Consider the following 11,621-nt stretch of genomic DNA (forward strand, 5'->3'; position numbering starts at 1 on the left):
CGGAGTCGACACCACGCTAGTAGGTATAAAAGAGGCACCTAATGTCGCGTCATAAAGACTCCATTACCAACATACGTCAAGATTTTAAACACTCGATCTCAAAGGTTCCAATCACCCGACGAACCCCATGGTTCATCACTTCAACACAGAAGCGAACACGCGCTTAACAATCGAACACCAAATCCATTTCCGTGGCTTGGTAGTAACATTTCCCAAATACTAAGGAATGCTTGGTTGCACCAAGTCTTACGCCCTTCGTCCCAAAAATCAAACATCGTCACAAGGTACTTCCATTAGGAACGTCACCCTTAACAATAACATGCACAACACAATGCATCTAACAAATCCGAACCTAAACGGCACATAAATAAATATTCAAAAGACATATTTATTAAAACGAAACGTACCTCCACGTCTCCTTGCGGCATTCGCCACCGCCAACTCGGGACAATCCGGCTTGCGATGTCCCTCTTTATGACAATAGTAGCACATTCCGTCATCACTTCTCGGCATTGTGCATTCCCACAACTTGTGACCCCTAACGCCACAATTGAAACACCTAGGCGCACGAGAATCCACCGCGCCCTTTACCACATTACTCGTACTCGCACTCGGACCCTTAGTCCTCTTACTCGGAGCACCATAAGAAATAACCCTTCTCTCACTTGAAGGTTCGGCCTTTTTCGATCGCGTATAAGACTCGAAACCTCTAGCCACCGCAAATAACTCCGCAAACGACTTCGCGTAACCCCGGCTAATTTTGCTTTTCAAGTCATCGCTCAAAGTTCGATAGAAATCCTCCATCAACAAACGATCGTTCCCCAAATATTCCGGGCAAAAACGAGCCTTCGACATAAAAGTCGTCTTTAAAGTATTCAAGTCCATAGAACCCTGTTGCAAATTTCGCAACTCACAACGCAATTCCGATAAATCGGCTGAAGTTCGGAACTCCTCGAAGAATTCCTCCTTAAATTCGTCCCACGATAACGTCATAAACGTTTCACCACCGACAAGATCAATCTTGCCATCCAACCAATCCTTCGCCCTACCCCGCAACAAACTAGTAGCGAGTCTCGTCTTTTTCTCGGGAGGGCATTCCATAGTACGAAAACACCCTTCGACATCCGAAACCCAAGTCGTACTCACTAAAGGATCCGGTTTCCCATCATACATCGGGGGTCTAGTCCTCATGAAGCTCTTAAGACAACGCTCCATTTCACCCCTATTTTGGAATTCGGAATACTTCCCATCCATTTCTTCTCGAAACGCTCTCATTTGCTCCGCAACGGCGGCCGCAACTCTAGCGTTAAATTCCGTGTCATTCGTCTCGGTCTTGTTTCACGTCGTCATTCTAAAGAATGCAAAACGATTAGTCCACGCACGTATAAAACGACACGCACAACACCACCCCATCTTGCTAAACACTCGTCGTACATCACTTGTTAGACACGATTTGCACCCGTAATAAGGTCTGCAAGTTCTTATTACGCACGCACGCCGCATCGACTCGTTAGTACAACGACCTCCTCGCTCGATGCTATAAACAAACACAAACAAAATTCTACGCGATAGAAGCACACGCGAGAATTACCCCACAACACAAATAATATATTAATAATATCCGCATTACTAATATAAACGTTAGTCAACCTATAAACAAGGCACTAACTAAACCCGTTCCTGACCCGTAATCCTACAAGTCCCGCAACAAATTACGCGCACACAAAAGTCTAAGTCTAGGCACTTATCTCAAGTCACCTAAATCCCTTAGACCATGCTCTGATACCACTTGTAACAACCCAAACCAAACCACGACAATTCCCGTTAAATTTCACAACATAAAATTTTTTTTTCTGGTGCAGTTCATTTGCGCGGCGCGCCAGGTGGGTGCGCGGCGCGCCAAACCACCTGGACAGCCCGCTGTCCCCGGAAGTCAATTTAACGAAAATGTTTGACTAGTTCCCGACATTTTTAGCCAAAACGCTTTTAACCATAAATTCATATATATAAAACTAGCACGTTTAATTAATAAAATTGAGTTTACGAAGCGGGTCCCACAACGACCCATTTTACCACCTTAAGTACCGAAATACAATATTTGACCAAAAGACTTTTAATACAACAAAGCCGAGCATGGCGATTGGGAATACGCTACCCAATCCTAAATGATCCAAAAGTAAGTCACTAAAGCAACTATGCACGTCTTCTAGTCCTCGCGCTTACCCGAGCCGCCAATCCACATGCGATCTATAAAAAGAGTCAACAACGAGAGGGTAAGCTAATGCTTAGTGAATGATAATATACTACATACATATATATGTATAAAATGAATACGCCACGCAAAACAAATACCGCATACCGAAGCATCCAAGTATAAAGCATCTACACTAAGCATACCGTACAATCTAAGCAACGAGCTAAAGATACAACAACAATAAGAGTCCACCAACGACAAAGTGAACATCGCCAAATAGCTACACCCGGAGGGTTAGCTACAACACAACAACACATTAATATATAAACAATAATAATAATGCACAAGGTTAACCCCTTAACCTCAATCACACGAACATTGGCCGAACTACCCGAGCCTTGTGAATTCGCACAACCCGAGATTCACTTCTCAGCCATAAGATGACCGAACAACCCGAGTCATCGTGAATCCGCACTACCCGAGATTCACTACCTCAAATAAGGTGACCGAACAACCCGAGTCACCATAAATCCGCACTACCCGAGATTCATTTCTCAATACCAAAACCCATGGTCACGGGATTATAAAATCCACCAAATCGGGGTCATCCACAACACAACCATATCAACCCTTCGCCATTAGGGTTACAACAACCAAATCACAACCAAGTGTGATAATGTGCACACAAAATGTGCATCTCGCCAAAGATGGTCAACCAAAACGCACAACGTGCCGATTGGACTTATACACAAGTCCATCAAAACCACCTATATGTGAAGTGAGCTCTATAACCGAGAATCACTTCACCCGACCCGCACCCATCCTACACATACATATGCACATAGGATATTATCACTCACCTTGAAGTCTTGAAGAAGCTTCCAAGTGAATCCGCAACTTGCCAATGGAAGATACCTATTCCATTATCACAATTACAACAATACAATTAGGATGGATTTATAAACCACCCAATTCGACCCTTAGTGCAAATTCGACCCAAATGCACTTCCAAGTACAAACCGCGCCCAAAACTAATCAATAATCACTAACACGAGTGAGAATGCTCCTAATACATCCATTAAACCCGAACACAAGTGCCAAACACGTGTCATACCCATTTTGACACTTAAACCCTAATTTTGACCCATAAAGGTCAAAATCTCATCCTTTACAAGTTTTGACACCAAGACACATTTAACTTGGTTTAATACATCAACTTAATCCATTTTAAGTTTACAAACCTCATTAAATCGCCAAATGGGTCATAATCACCACCAAACCCTAATTTGACCCAAAGTCACAACTAGTCAACCAAATTACCCTAAATGGGTTTCAACACTTCCATAATCACCTACTTAAGTGATTAAACTCAAATTAAAGTTCTAAACATGGCCAATTAGTTCGCCAACTCAAAATCCACCAACAATTAACAACAAACCCGATTACTAGCTTCACTAAACCCATTTCATCACATAAAAGGGTTTTACAACTAATTAACTCAAAACCCTAACTTGAATATCAAATTAAATAATTGAAATTCGGAGTTTGAGCTTACCAATACTATCACCGTGTAGCCGAGAACGAAAGGAACAACTTTAAAACCCGAGACTTTGATCGATTCGAGCTTCTTCTTCCCCAAAACCTCAAATCTCTCTCTAGACCTCTCTCTCTCTCTAAGAATGGATGAGGATGATGAATGGATGTGAAATGATCCAAAGTTGGATCTAAACCAACTGATAATGCCCACAAATCCGGCCCCACGTGAAATTACCCAAATACCCTTCATTTAAAATAAATAAAACAAGATAGGTTCTGTCAGCGCGTTTGCGCGGCGCGCGGCCGCTTTGCGCGGCGCGCAGATTGACAGATTCAGCTCTTTTCCAATTTTAATATATATATAAATATTCAACGAAGCCCGATCTCATATGCCTTTAATAAACAAGTATACAAAATAAATATTCGGGTCTTACACAACAGCGGAAGCTCTTAATAATCACCTGAGAATAAACATGCTTAAAACGTCAACAAAAATGTTAGTGAGTTATAGGTTTAACCTATATATTATCAAATCATAATAATAGACCACAAGATTTCATATTTCAATATACATCGCATACATAGAGATAAAAATCATTCATATGGTGAACACCTGGTAACCGACATTAACAATATGCATATAAGAATATCCCCTATCATTCCGGGAAATCCTTCGGACATGATAAAAACGAATTCGAAGTACTAAAGCATCCGGTACTTTGGATGGGGTTCGTTAGGCCCAATAGATCTATCTTTAGGATTCGCATCAATTAGTAGATCGGTTTACTAATTCTTAGGTTACCAAGCAAAAGGGGCATATTCGGCTTCGATCATTCACCCATATAATGTAGTTTCATTTACTTGTGTCTATTTCGTAAAACATTTATAAAACTACATGTATTCTCATCCCAAAATATTAGATTTTTAAAAGTGGGACTATAACTCACTTTCACAGATATTTACTTCGTCGGGAAGTAAGACTTGGCCACTGGTCGATTCACGAACCTATAATAAAAATGTACATATATATCAAAGTATGTTCAAAATATATTTACAACATTTCTAATACGTTTTAATGTTTTAAATTTATTAAGTCAGCTGTCCTCGTTAGTAACCTACAACTAGTTGTCCATACTTAGATGTACAGAAATAAATTGATATATATTATCTTGACCCAATCCATGACCCAGTGTATACACGTCTCAGGTTAGATCACAACTCAAAGTATATATATTTTTGGAATCAACCTCAACCCTGTATAGCTAACTCCAACATTACTTCATATAGAGTGTCTATGGTTGTTCCAAATAATATATATAGATGGGTCGATATGATATGTCAAAACATTTGCATACGTGTCTATAGTATCCCAAGATTACATAATATATTAGAATATATGTATTATACAATATAAGTTAGCTAGGATATGATTAATATAGATTTGTTAACAATTTTCACGTAGCTACAACAAGTAAAAATATCCAATCTTGTTTTACCCATAACTTCTTCATTTTAAATCCGTTTTGAGTGAATCCAATTGCTATGGTTTCATATTGAACTTAAGTTTATGAATATATACATAAAAAGTATAAGTTTATAGTCGGAAATATAGGTTACAAGTCATTTTTGTAAAGGTAGTCATTTCAGTCGAAAGAAAGACGTCTAGATGACCATTTTGGAAAACATACTTCCACTTTGAGTTTAATCATGATTTTTGGATATAGTTTCATGTTCATAAGAAAAATTATTTTCCCAAAAGAACAACTTTTAAATCAAAGTTTATCATAGTTTTGAATTAACTAACCCAAAACAGCCCGCGGTGTTACTACGACGGCGTATATCCAGTTTTACCGTGTTTTTCGTGTTTTCACGTTTTAAATCATTAAGTTAGCATATCATATAGATATAGAACATGCGTCTAGTTGATTTTAAAAGTCAAGTTAGAAGGATTAATTTTTGTTTGCGAACAAGTTTAGAATTAACTAAACTATGTTCTAGTGATTTCAAGTTTAAACCTTCGAATAAGGTAGTTTTATATATATGAATCGAATGATGTTATGAACATCATTACTACCTCAAGTTTTGTGGATAAACCTACTGGAAATGAAAAAAATAGATCTAGCTTCAAAGGATCCTTAGATGGCTTGAAAGTTCTTGAAGCAGAACTATGACACGAAAACAAGTTCAAGTAAGATTTCCACTCGAAATAAGATTGTTATAGTTATAGAAATTGAATCAAAGTTTGAATATGAGTATTACCTTATATTAGAAAGATATATTACTGTAAATAAGAAAGATTTCTTGAGGTTGGATGATCACTTTACAAGATTGGAAGTAAGCTAGCAAACTTGGAAGTATTCTTGATTTTATGAAACTAGAACTTATAGAATTTATGAAGAATACTTAGAACTTGAAGATAGAACTTGAGAGAGATCAATTTGATGAAGAAAATTGAAGAATGAAAGTGTTTGTAGGTGTTTTTGGTCGTTGGTATATGGATTAGATATAAAGGATGTGTAATTTTGTTTACATGTAAATAAGTCATGAATGATTACTAATATTTTTGTAATTTTATGAGATATTTCATGCTAGTTGCCAAATGATGGTTCCCACATGTGTTAGTTGACTCACATGGGCTGCTAAGAGCTGATCATTGGAGTATATATGCCAATGGTACATACATCTAAAAGCTGTGTATTGTACGAGTACGAATACGGGTGCATACGAGTAGAATTGTTGATGAAACTGAACGAGGATGTAATTGTAAGCATTTTTGTTAAGTAGAAGTATTTTGATAAGTGTCTTGAAGTCTTTCAAAAGTGTATGAATACATATTAAAACACTACATGTATATACATTTTAACTGAGTCGTTAAGTCATCGTTAGTCGTTACATGTAAATGTTGTTTTGAAACCTTTAGGTTAACGATCTTGTTAAATGTTGTTAACCCATTGTTTATTATATATAAAGAGATGTTAAATTATTATATTATCATGATATTATTATATATTAATATATCTTAGTATGATATATATACAGTTAAATGTTCTTACAACGATAATCGTTACATATATATCTCGTTTCGAAATCATTAAGTTAGTAGTCTTGTTTTTACATATGTAGTTCATTATTAATACACTTAATGACATGTTTACTTATCATTTATCATGATTAAACATAGTGTATCAATATCTTAATATGGTTCATATGTATTTAGTAAGACGTTGTTATAACGATAATCGTTATATATATCGTTTTGAGTTTCTTAATTCAATAAACTCAATTTTATGTATATAACTCATTATTAAAATACCTAATGAGATAATTACTTATCATAATATTATGTTAACTATATATATAATCATATATATGTCATCATATAGTTTTTACAAGTTTTAACGTTCGTGAATCACCGGTCAACTTGTCAATTGTCTATATGAAACCTATTTAAATTAATCAAGTCTTAACAAGTTTGATTGCTTAACATGTTGGAAACACTTAATCATGTAAATAATAATTTCATTTAATATATATAAACATGGAAAAGTTCAGGTCACTACAAAATGCTTGTCCCAAGCTTTTCCAAAATCGACAACGCAAGCTCGTAACATATCTTCCAAGGTTTGAATTGTGCATTCGCTTTGTCCATCAGTTTGTGGATAATATGCGGTGCTTATGTCTAAACGTGTTTCCAACACTTCTTGTAAAGTACCCCAAAATCTAGAAACAAAACGGCCATCTCGGTCCGAAATAATCGATAAAGGTACACCGTGACGAGCTACGATCTCTTTAATGTAAAGTTGTGCAAGTTTTTCCATTTTGTCGGTTTCCTTCATGGCTAGGAAGTGTTCGGATTTGGTGAGACGGTCAACAATAACCCAAATAGTGTCACAACCACCCACTGTGTTTGGTAGTTTGGTGATAAAATCCATCGTTATTCCTTCCCACTTCCATTGCAAGATTTCGAGTTGTTGAAGTAGTCCGGATGGTCTTTGATGTTCGGCTTTGACTTTGGAGCAAGTTAGGCATTTTCCAACATAAGTAGCGACGTCCCTTTTAATGTTCGGCCACCAAGCCACCAATATTGTTCCTTGAGGTCGTGGTATATCTTATTGGCACCGGGTGAATTGAATATCATGACTTATGGGCTTCGTCTAAAATAAGGCTTCGTAGGTCCCCATAACTAGGTACCCAAATTCTTCCAGCAAAATATCAGAGTTCGGTTTCTTTAACTTCGAATCGAGAGGTGGGGACGTTCAAGTGTTCGAGAGAGATGTTTTCATCCTTGAGAACCTCGTCTTGGGCTACACGAATTTGACTATTGAGGTTGGTGTGAATGGTGATGTTTAAGGCTCGAACACGAAGAGGCACCATTCTTTCCTTTCGACTTAAGGAATCGACTATTACATTCGCCTTTCCGGGATGGTAACGAAGCTCACAATCGTAATCGTTCAAAGTTTCAATCCACCGTCGTTGTCTCATGTTTAGTTGTTTCTGATCGATGATGTGTTGAAGGCTTTTGTGGTAGGTGAAGAAAGTACTCTTGGTTCCATAAAGATAGTGTCTCCACATTTTGAGTGCAAAGACAACGACTCCGAGTTCGAGATCATGTGTCATGTAGTTCCGTTCATGAATTTTTAGTTGTCGAGAGGCATAAGCAATGACTTTCTTTCGTTGCATTAATACACACCCAAAACCATGTTTTGAGGCATCGCAATATACAACAAAATCATCATTGCCTTCGGGAAGAGACAAGATAGGAGCGGTGGTTAGCTTTGTCTTCAAGATTTGAAACACGGACTCTTGTTCGGTTACCCAAACAAATTTCTTTCCCTTGTGAGTCAATGCGGTTAGAGGACATGCAACCAAAGAGAAATTTTCGATGAATCTACGATAGTATTCGGCGAGACCCAAGAATTGACGAATGTGTGTAGGAGTAGTAGGAGTCTCCCATTGACTAATGGCTTCAATTTTTGCGGGATCGACTTTAATACCTTGATCACTTACAACATGACCAAGAAATTGAACTTCCTTCAACCAAAATTCACACTTGGAGAACTTGGCATAGAGTCCTTCCTGTCTCAAGAGTTCAAGCACAAGTTAGAGATGTTGTTCGTCCTCTTCTTCGCTTTTAGAATTGACCAAAATATCATCGATGAATACGATAACGAATTTGTCGATGTATGGTTTGCACACGCGGTTCATAAGATCCATGAACACCGCCTGTGCGTTAGTGAGACCAAATGGCATTACAAGAAATTCATAACTACCATAACGAGTCTGGAAAGCGGTTTTGGGGACATCTTCCCCCTTAACCCTTGATTGATGATAACCCGAGCGGAGATCGATTTTCGAATATACACGAGATCCTTGCAGTTGATCAAAGAGGTCATCGATGCGTGGAAGAGGATATCGGTTCTTAACCATCAATTTGTTTAGTTCACGATAGTCGATACACATTCGTAGGGATCCATCTTTCTTCTTAACGAATAAAATTGGAGCGCCCCATGGTGAATGGCTAGGTTGGATAAAACCACGGTCAAGTAGTTCTTGGATTTGACTTTGCAATTCTTGCATTTCGGATGGATCAAGACTATACGGTGCACGTACTACGGGTGCGGCTCCTGGAATAAGATCGATTTGGAATTATACCGGTTGATGAGGTGGAAGACCCGGCAATTCGTCAGGAAATACATCGAAAAAGTCACTAACAATTGGCACATCAGCGATATGCTTATCGTCGATCTAGACTTTCTTAACATGGGCTAGAATCGCAAAACAACCTTTACGAAGGTATTTTTCAACTTTAAGGCACGAGACGAGGTTGAGTCCTGTGCAACTCTTATCGCCATAGACAATCAAGGGTTCACCATTCTCGATAGGAATTTGAATTGCTTTAAGATCACAAAGGATGTAAGATTTCATTTTGGCTAACCAATCCTTACCAACTATTACATCGAATCTCCCTAGTTCTATAGGTATCAAGTCAATTTCAAACTCTTTACCCATTAAATTTAACATACACCCCCGGTAAAATTTGTCGGCACTTAATAGTTTTCCGTTGGCCACCTAAATGGTGTAAGTAGTATCTAGTGGGAGTGGTGGAGTGCTAAAAGAATGAGTCAAAGTCTTGGATACAAAACTCTTATCGGCACCCGAATAGAATAAGCAAGAGACATAAGAATTGTTGAGAAGAAACGTACCCGTGACTAGTTCATTGTCATCTCAGGCTTCCTCGGTGTTGATGTTGAAATCACGGCCGCGTGTATTGGGGTTAGCTTTCTTCTTTGGGCACACATTCCTATAATTACCTGGTTGGCCACATTCATAACAAATGCCCGGTTTTGGTGCATTGGGCCCCTTTTGAGCAACGAGAGCGGTGTTTCTACAATCGTTGGCCACATGGCCACTCCTTTGACATTTGTTGCAAAATGGCTTGCCACATTCACCATAATGATGTTTGTGGCACTTGTTGCAAAATGGTTTATTCCCGACATAACCTTTCTTGTCGTCGGAGGTGAAAGGCTTTTTGGTGAAGGTGTTGTTGTGGTAGTTTCTTGATGGAGTGGGTTCCCATTTTCTTTTGTTGCCACCCGATTTATCCTCGGCCTTAGGTGCCGGTACTACGACTTCATCCACCGTTTCGATTAATTTGCGGGCCATATTCAAAGCTTCTTGATGATTAGTGGGTTTGGATGACATTACTCCGTATTTGATGCTCTTTGGAAGACCATCCTTGTAAAGTTCAACCCTTAAAGACTCGGGGTTCACAAGGTTTGGTCACATCAAGGTTAATTCAGAAAATCGTTGATTATAAGCCTTGAGATCGTTTCTGGCCGCTTTTAAAGTTCTTAGCTCTTGTTCGAGCCTTCGGGTTTCTTGGCGAGGGAAATATTCAATGATTATCTTCTCCCTTAATTCGTCCCAAGAGAGGGCGTGAGCTTCATCGGTACCCACCAATTGTACATAGGTGTTTCACCACGTAAGAGCGACACCGGCGAAAGTGTGACTGGAGTATTTGACCTTGTCTTGGTCCCGACAACCGCTTATGCTAAAGACGGCTTCCGTTTGCTCAAACCATCGGGTGAGCACAACCGGTCCCCCGGTTCCATCGTAAGTGTGAGGTTTGCACCCCATGAAAGCTTTATAGGAGCACCCCTCATTTGAATTACCGGCTCCATTGTTGTTGTTGTTGTGGTTGTTGTTATTTTTGATGTTGTTGGATGAGTGACCGGCCATGGCCGCATCTACGGCGGTGGCTATCATCCGTTGTACAGCTTGTTCGGGTGTTTCATGGCGTGGTACACGGCGAGGAGGCATTGTTCCTTCAAAATACAAGAATATCGTTGATTAGTATTCTCAATAATACTAACCGTGATATGGGATAAGGATAAAGAGAAAATTTTCCTTGACTCGCCTTAAATTCTTTATGTCATAATGTCGGAACGTTCATATGAGTCACCGTAATATAATCCCGGCAATTATATTACCCTAATTCATATGTGCATTCGACATTATTTCACTAAGTCAAGGTGGCGTGTCAATCAAATTAAACAACGTGAGATTAAGATGGAATAAAAGTTAGATATGAATAGAAGAGTTTGAGTATATATGCACAAGTAGTTAAGTAATTCCTACATCAAGTCTATATGCCGGTTATAGTCTAGACTCACTAATGTACCCTATGACTCGGGGTTGACACCAATGAACTCTAAATCCCTACAACCAACGCTCTGATACCATCTGTAGCGACCCGACAAAATCGTCATTGACGGCACCGTCTACTTAGGTCCCGTTATGTGGTCATAAATCTTTAAAACAACGTTTGACCAAACTATGTCGCATTCATTTCAATTATAAAGACGTTTCAAAGTTTACAAAGTAGATCGAC

This window comes from Rutidosis leptorrhynchoides, chromosome 4 (assembly GCF_046630445.1).
Source record: "Rutidosis leptorrhynchoides isolate AG116_Rl617_1_P2 chromosome 4, CSIRO_AGI_Rlap_v1, whole genome shotgun sequence".
Taxonomy (NCBI): Eukaryota; Viridiplantae; Streptophyta; class Magnoliopsida; order Asterales; family Asteraceae; genus Rutidosis; species Rutidosis leptorrhynchoides.